Raw genomic sequence first — 9,490 nt, 5'->3', positions numbered from 1 at the left:
TCTGCCCAGTACATCATCGCCGACGTGAGATCGGGCGCGTTTGTACTAAAGGTTAGATGAGTTATGACGACTTGCAGCTCACCTTAATTTTGCATGTACGCTGTGAATTTTCATTGTTTAGAAAACCATTGCTTTCGAAAAATCTGGCGTCTTTCGTTAAGCAGCTGGCGTCTTTTCGTTTTGCTTTAGAAACATCTGGCGTTCTTTCGTTTTGCTTTTACAAAACATCTGGCGTCTTTCGTTGGTTTATTTCATCAATCAACGGCGTTTTGCACAAAATTTTTATTGTTTAATCACGCAAAGGAGAAATCTCACCAGGCACTACCTTGGAGGTAAACAATGGCTGCTAATGGGAATGAGAGACAGAAGAAGTCGGCTTTTAGCTAACACTTACACTTCTACTTCTACTAACGTTTCCTACTGGAACATGCCAATGGCTGCTATTGGGGAATGAGAGACAGAAGAATTCGGCTTTTAGTTAACGCGCACGCTGAGAATTTTTTATTGTTAAACAACGCACAGGAAAAATCTCCCGCCGGCACCACCTTGGAGGTCAAAGCGTAAGACTTGTTACGGACTACGACTACTACTACTGCTACTACTACGACGACGACGACTACGAGGGACGAACGGGTGCCGCCTTAAGGAGCTTCGCCCCTAATAAGCGCGTTCCAGTATAGTGGAATGTACCCACAGCAAGGCCGAGTGGGATGCGCTTTTGCGCAGCCCAAATCTACAGGACCAAATCTTGGCCGTCCAGTGCGCCCGCGACAGGGCCGTTAGGCTAGGCCTGCCGGTCCCAACGTGGGAGTAGCCGAGTGGCACGGGGCAACCTCTGCGTCTGCACTGGACTCTTAATAAAGTTGTACTCTCTCTCTCTCTCTACACGTGATAACGATGACGACGACGCTGATCACCTTGAAGTATAAGCGCGTTCCAGACCACACATTCTCTTTCTGCCATGGATGAAAACGATCGTGAACGCGCTCTCGCCCTCGAAATGCAAAACGGCAACGCCGACAACAAACGTTCCCCTGAGCTTAACGTCATATATGAGGACTCCCGCGTTTGTGTGTCAGGTCTTTGTATGATGATCAAGTGGGCAAATTTTACGGGGATTGACGGTTTACCAGATTACCTCCGGAGCTTCGCCCACTCATCATCATTCACTTCGTGGATATGGCGTGATTTTTTTTCTTCGAGCAAGTACTTTCATTCACAGGCTGCTTTTCCCGGTCGTTGTGCTTCTACAGCTGCAGCTCCAGTGACAGTGCCTGAGGCGCGACAATACCATACCAGCTTAGAAAAAAAACTGGAAGGTACACTCCTCGTCGGACAAAAGCCGCCGAAGCGGGGCGAGCGAGGGGAGGTTGAGGTCACATGGTAAAAAACTCTCAAACGGTGGTTAAAAATCACGTGACATAATACTCCCCACGTAGTAAAATTGGATTATGACATCCTTTTACTACGTTCCTCAGAGGTGGTAGTAAAACTATGTCATGTGCCACTTTTACTCCAATAGGAGGTAGTAAGTTTAGAAGCGAGGGAGTTTTCAGAGGTAATAAGCCACCAAAACCCCAATCTCCGCTAACTTTTGCTTACAGTGCAAGGTCCGCGGCGTCTAGAAGTGCTGCCGATAGTGTAGAGATAAGGAGCTGAAGAGCATTGCAAGAGGCAGGGGACTTCTCTTTGGCGCGAGCGCGGTTCAGTGCCTAGCTTATCTTAAATAATGTACCAAGTAGCCCAACAGCCAGTTGCGACATTCATAACGTCTCCGATGCGCGAAGTATGTTCCTGAACTGTCGTGATCATTAAGATCGTACCATATGTTGTTTAAGGATGCGTAGAGACTACTGTAAATAAAAATTTCAATCATGTGAATATGCAGAAGCAGAAACAATAAGAGCCAAGTTTCAGGACCTCACTTTATGCACGATCAATTGAATCTGAAAGATATGGTCTAGGCGAATCTCAATCCACAGAAGTGACACATTCCCGAAGGAGTTAACGATGGCAGGTACTACTTCTACGTTGCTTACAACATACGAATAGGAAGCGCATAATGGCCACACATAAAGAAGAGGAATTGTAATATTTCACGCAGTTGACGTTACATGGGACTGGCAGCACTAAGAAGTGCACGAACTGTGCACGAGATGTCGTTTCAAATGCGAAGCATTTCTTAGAGAACCTCAGGCACTTTGGCCGTTTCTATCTATCTATCTATCTATCTATCTATCTATCTATCTATCTATCTATCTATCTATCTATCTATCTATCTATCTATCTATCTATCTATCTATCTATCTATCTATCTATCTAGCCACCTACGTCTGGGCGCTCTCCAGGTCGTGTACATAGCTTGTAATATACCAAAATTGGCATAGCAGGGGATCAGTGTATGACGAACACAATCCACTGGTCATGACATAAATAACGCAAAATACCTCTCGCGTACGTCATGAAACCCTTTCTCTCAGTCACGTGTGGCACATACCCGCATACCAGAGTTCATGTTTTGTGGGTATGTGCCACAGGTGATACAGAGTCTCGACTAACACATTAACCACAAACACACACACATTCACACGCAAGGAAAGTGATAATAATAATAATAGTTGGGTTTTATGTCCCAAAACCACGATATGATTATGAGAGATGTCGTAGCGATGGGCTCCGGAAATTTTGACCACCTGGTATTCTTTAACGTATACCGAGATCACGCAGTACACGGGCATCCAGCATTCTGCCTCCATCGAAATTCGACCGCCGCGACTGGGATCGAAGCCGCGACCTTCGGGTCAGCAACCGAGCACCGTAACCGCTATACCACCGCGGCGCACGCAGCGAAAGTGAGGAAACTGAAGACAGAACAGCCCTGGAGGACGCTCAACTACTATCCACTTGTCCACGTCGTCCGCAACATGGACCACGTTGATTACGCAAAAACCGGGGTCAATGCTTCCTAAAATAAATTTGCCGAGAGAATCAGGCCTCTCATCAATACCGGTGACTTCAACATTGATTTATCATGACCGAACAACGACTGGTCCTTATACTGAGTGAAAGACGGCTCGGATGTCGACAGGGCATCAAAAGACATCGCTGCCACGTCCAAGACAGGAGGCATCATAGATAATTTCTTCGTAAGAGGGATCCAGGATTTCAACCAGCTGTACTCGCACTTACCTGCACTTAGACCCCTCGCAGCCGCGATAACGAACGGATCCGAATAACAAGTCCGGTCCATCTGCTGGGGCTCACTGATCACGGTGATGACGACGTTGTTCAAGAACTGTCAAGAACCCCTTCCACAGATGCACACCGGTTCGTGAGTGCGTGCGTTCGTTCTCCTTGCGTGCGTGATTTCTCCGTCATGACGGGCAAGTATAAGCACAACAATTGTAACAACTGCAAATGTGACTGTAGGTACATGCTGTACGCCTGCGCGTGCCACTCGGCTGTGTATATACCTAGGCAAACTTTCCGGAATAAAGCTTAGTTGCGAGTAACGCCTGTCCTGCGCATCTGTGTTCCTTCTTTGTCTTGCTCGGATTCGCGCTATCCAGTATTGCAGAATATAAGCACTACATATCAGCTTACCGCGTCTGATGTTGGTTACGCAACTGTAAACAACTGGTTATATAATACATATGAAACTCTTCGACATATAAATGTGCGTATACCACTTCCACATTTCTCTAGCGCCATTCCGTAACGTTTCGCGCAATGTGAAAAATTACGCCACAGTCACCATCCCGCGCATGCTTCGCATCATAGATTCCCACGGTACGTGGGATCTGCCGAATTTTTCTAATTGTCCTTGTTTCAAAACTGGCTGGCACAATATTAGATGCATCCTTTGTTGTTGTTGGCAGCAGTGAATGATGAGACATTGATGTAAACAATGAGACAACTTGACTACTTCTTATTATTGCAAGGACGAACCATAATATGGTTGCTCAAGAGCTATGAAAAAACGAGGCGATTTTCGCGAACCAGTTGGAAAATCATTACAGAAGATGATGAATAGACTCACAATACAGTCTGAAATGTCACGTATTACTCTTGCATGTAAACTTCTATAGTGCACCAGAGAAACCAGGATAGAAAGAAGCAAAACAGCGCTGTTTCTGCGTTGCCCCTTGCGGTACTGGTTCATTTTCTGGACTATAAGTGTTTACATAGATTACCAACCGGAGCAAGCTTGTGCTCTTTAATGTACGAATGGTTATACATGAATAGAGCTTTTGTACAGCAGCTGCCAGACTCTTACAGTCATCACACGATCATGTGAAACGGCTTTCACTGGGTTCGCATTGTGAAAATTTGCACCATCTCCCACTAAAGGGAACCATGTGGGGATACCATGCAGCGCATGGGTCGACTTAAAGTTCCGTTCATCACGGGCACCTCGCCCGATGTTAAAGGGGTACTGACACAAAATTTCGCGGCCGAGATAGCCTGCTGGATCGATTCCCGTGTACGTGTGTGTACCATCTGCAAAATATCGACAGCGAATAAAGCTTGGAAGGTATTTTATATGAATTTTGAAGTTCGCGAGCGCGATCCAGCATTATAGGCCGCACCTAGTGCATTGACACCCTCGGAGGTGACCCGAGGTGACCCCCCTACTTCCCCTACGTAAAAGTTTCAGCCGGTGCAAGTTGTGATGACGTCGTAGCCGCCATTTCTGTTTTGACTCGCTTCCCGACGAATCGCTCCTCGCCAGCGGATCAAACCTGAAGTGATTCACCACGTCGAAAATTCCTTCCATCCCCGCCGCAAGAAAATCGTCGCCATCAGACGACAATGAACCCGACGACGACAGACCGCGAGGAAATACGTCCCTGTTCTGTGTGCTCACGTGACCGAGCGTTTCACTCGCTAGGTGGTGATAGTTGCCCCCGGCGGCTTGTCGTTTTTGGAGCTCTGTCACACCGAAACTGAGGCTGTGTCGCTAATGAGGAGCTTGTAAATAATTATCTGTCACGCGCTGCAGCAAACCATGTGCCGTGTTATGACTAACAGGCCCCCAGCAACACATTGCAGTAAAAAAACGCGGGGCGAAAAGTTTTGTGTCAGGACTCCTTTAACGTGAGCAGGTGGAGCACACCATGAATTCACTGTAGTGGATGTTGCTGTTACTCATCTGGAACTCTTGTAGGAGCACGCGACGCGGGTTCATCGCGCGTCTGCAGAATCTCGTTCCCCGACGCCATCACCTGATTGCTGCGAGAGTGTAAGGGGGAGAGGCCACAGCGTCTTACCCAGCCCCTTACACAGGCCCGACAGTGCTAGCGCGTGTCAGCACGTTCTGACTAGGATACAACACGTTGGTTCATCACGCGTCTGCAGAATCTCGTTCCCCGACGCCATCACCTGATTGCTGAGAGATTGTAACGGGGAGAGGCCACAGCGGACCCAGGACCCAGGCCCTTACACAGGCCTGAACGCGCTAGCGCGTGCTAGCACACATGGTTTTATCTGCGTTACGCCAAGCTAAGACAGCATACGGCAGCCCGGGCCCCTAAAGTGCTCGGCACGTATCCGGGCTTGCGATCTGCACACATTAAGGCGGTCGAAGAACAAGAAGAAGGGGACTTCTCTATGGCGCGAGCGCGCGCTGTGAGCACACAAGGCGATCGAAGAACAAGAGGAAGAAGACTTCTCCTTGGCGCGAGCGCACGAAAGTAGGCGCATGCACAGTGAAGCGCGAACGCCACCACCGGACATAGCCCCGAGCAAAAGCTGGTTCGCATCTAATAATGTGCTGGAAACAATCCTCTGGAATTGCATTCCAGGTTGCATGCACTGCTGCAAGACAACACAGGCTGTTTTCAGAGTTGTTATGGTCTCAACAAACTAGCCCTAGTATGATTAGCGGCAGAAGCGGAGCCCGCATTCGCCTAACTGCCTGGTACAATTAGCATGCTCTTAATTAATGAAGAGAATGAAGCTTTTGTCACAATACAATTCCTGCAAGAACACAAGTACAGGGGACATAGGTCGGCAAATTCACTCATGAGTAGACTCACTCATACTTGCTCAGACTCAGATCGAGCCACGAGTCGGAGTGAGTCCGGGTGAGTAATATTTCGGTTAGATTGAGCACGAGTGAGTCTTGGTGAGAAATATTCCGATGTGTTTGAGTCTGAGTCAGTCCGGTCTGAGAAAAAATTTGATGAGTGTCAGTCCGAGTGAGCCCTGAGCGCAAAATATATTTCTTGAGTGAGTCTGAGTAAGCTCCACATATTTCTGCCGACCTACACAACTTCAGCATTGCTTTCAGCCTTATGGCGCCTCACGTTTATACTCCCGTGGACTGACCCATACTACAAAGCACTAGCGTTCATACGCCAGCTCAGTTTTTAGTGATCAGAGGCGTGAGTTACGGAGGTGGGGTGCCGTGACATCCCTCCCCCCCCGCCCCCCCGCAAACTCTCTCATAGGAAGTTCTTGATAAAAATATCTCTTGTGAGTCATCTCTTTCAATGTAAATGCCCTTATTGGATTGCAACCATTGATAACTCATATTTCAACTTACGAGATCAAGTCGCCAATTGGAGTACCGATGACGCGAGGTATTGGTGTTAAAGAGCATTCACACCATGGTCTAAAATTCCAAATATACGTTAAAGGACACATGAGTCGACTCACTCATACTCAAAGAGGGCTGTGAGCCTGAGTCTGAGTGAGTCCGAGTGAGTAATATTTTGGTGAGTTTGAGTCCGAGTGAGTCCTGCTTAGAAAATATTCTGTGAGTCTGAGTCTCAGTGAGTCCATTTGAGGAAAATTTTGGTGAGTAGGAGTCCGAGTGATCTCTAAGCGCAAAATATATTTCATGAGTGAGTCTGAGTGCGCTCCACATTTTTTGCCGACCTATGACAGGGGATAGGCATAGGAACGAACACAATGCAAGTGGCTACTTTGCCATGAGAAAAAACAAGAGCTTCCTGTGTTTCATGTTTTTGTGCACATCTCGCAGGAATGTGAACCCCATTACATCGAGTGGTGCCCAGCTGTGAACCACTACAGAGCATGATCCCGCTGCGGAACAGACGAGCGTTATGGAACGGGGACATAGACAAGAGGCACACATGCCTGTCCTGTGTGCCTGTCCTGTGTGCCTCTTGTCTATGTCCCCGTTCATAGCGCTCGCCTGTTCCGCATCAAGGATGAACCTACTTGCCCAAACACAAGTCTTGGTAAGCGTGATCCTGCCTTTGCCTACCCGCCTGCTACATGCCTACTGTTTCCAGATCGTCGCTGTTGTTGTAAAGGTCCGCATCTTCTCATTCGGGTTCTTCAGTGCAAGGGATGTCATCTGGCTCAGACAGCTGCGGCCGAACAATGAAGCTGTGAAGCACCAAGCAAACTGCGACGATCTTCGACGTGGAGAGTGGGCCATAGTACAGTGCTATGTACCTCTGCAGGCACCGAAAGCGGGTCTTGAGGACTTCAATGCATGGTTATACGATGTACCGCAGTGGCGAGTGGGTGCGGTTGAATCGGACAGCAGGGGATCCTGCAGGATGTGCTCCAGGGATGGCGTTAAGCAGCCAAGGTTGCAGCGGGTATCCACTATCACCTGTGGAAGACAGAATTCCAGTTAGCATAATATGAACATATACATTAATATGTACTATTCCTTTGTCACTTCTTTTAGCCCACTCGAAGACATAGTGTTACTGATATGCACTGCTTTCCTTTTTTTACGGCTAGACATATTGACAGAATTGCTTGTCTGGCTAGGTTTCCTAATTACGACTTTTAAAACGCTCCAACGAAGAAATGGGTTTATTAAATGCGAAGCATTTCTTAGCGAACTTGTGGCACTTTGAGCGTTTCTAAATACGTATCTATCTATCTATCTAGCCGCCTACGCGTGGGTGCTCTCATGATCGCCTCCTTAACTTGGTGTACACAAAAATTGGCATAGGAGGGTAAGAGGATTTGATGAATATGACTGTCGGGTCATGATATCAATAACATGAAAATGCTGTCGCGTACGTCTTCAAACTCTTTCCTCTAGACACGTGTCGCATATACCCTTTTACCACGGGCCATGGGTATGCGCCACAGCTGATTGACAGTTTATATCTACCCATGAACGGCGAGAACAGACATTGGTAATTTAAATAAGAGATCGTTAAGAAAACACGACATCGGCAGCCATGACCCAATGAATTGAAAGAGTAAGAATTAGGATCCCAGCAGGAATCGAACCCAAGCATTCTGCGCGGCAATCAGGTATTCTACTACAGAGCCACGCCAGGTCAATAAACTGGTCTGGAAGAACAGCCTATGCATAATGTCGGCGTAATGTCGGTGCAACGTCAGTTGTGTTTATGGTGCTGGGTATCTAATTTTACAAGAAAGCAATAAACACTACATATGTACTTTACAATAGAGGCGTCATATCAGATTAACGCCTGTAGTTCCAGTGTTGGCTCCGCTTTTATAGCAGTCTAATAAACATTACATTTGTATTCATATGATACAGCAAGCTATATTGAAGCAACGCTCGACACCGGTGGAATACATTAACGAATGTTGCTTGTGTTATTCAGATGATTGCATCATAAAGTTCACTTAGTTTCGATAATACTCACGCATGTACTCTAACGTGAGGGCTGACGTTACGTCGCACCATAAGTTACTCTTTAAACGCCGGTGTTCTCTCGACGGGCCTGATAAGCCCACGATGTGCACAAAGCTACTACACTTACAAAAATACGTCGATCCACCACGTAACGCTTGGCTCAAAGCCATATAGTACAGCATAGAAGTACTCGCCGACTGCTTCGCAAGAGGCCGATTCCTACAAGGCCTGGGATCTGCCGAATTTTTTTTCCACACGGTTTGGAATCAATTCCTTCGTCAGAGAGAATGACAACAAAGATATTTAACTGCAACCTTTAACTGCTTTCGTAGACCAGGTGGGGCGAGTGAGGGAAGGCGCGTCTTCTTTAGTGGTAGGGGTGTTGTGCTTTCCTTTGGTTGCATGGGACTGATGTGCGGGAGGCGGCTCCAGACGGTCAGTACACTCAAGGCTTGGTTTCTCTTAGTTTTCATGTGCTTATGCCGTCAATGTAAAGTGACAGCGGGTTTCTTTTGCAATCGTTTGAGTTGTTTTTAGTGCTTTTTATGAACCATGACTGAAATATTTTTGCGTTGTCAGTTGACATATTTTAATGCTATGTAGCACTTGGCTGTGCTTGCTTATTTGTATTTTTTCACACAAGTTGTCCTTTCTATACATAAATGTTTTTATGAATGTACAACATGTGTGACAGTTGCATTTGATGTATTATTTTTATTAACATAGCCTCAAACCAATGCCATAGTGTTCAACCAAGGTATGCTGCTTGTAATAACATATGGGGAAGACATTTGGAAGAGACAAGAGTAGCTAAAGGAACTGTCTACCGTCTTTCCTCGCTTTTCTGTTTTGTACCGCAATAGAAAGCGCACCTTCTGAAGTGTC

The sequence above is a fragment of the Rhipicephalus sanguineus genome, chromosome 8 (assembly GCF_013339695.2).
Source record: "Rhipicephalus sanguineus isolate Rsan-2018 chromosome 8, BIME_Rsan_1.4, whole genome shotgun sequence".
Classification (NCBI taxonomy): Eukaryota; Metazoa; Arthropoda; class Arachnida; order Ixodida; family Ixodidae; genus Rhipicephalus; species Rhipicephalus sanguineus.
This window is presented reverse-complemented; position numbering follows the sequence as displayed.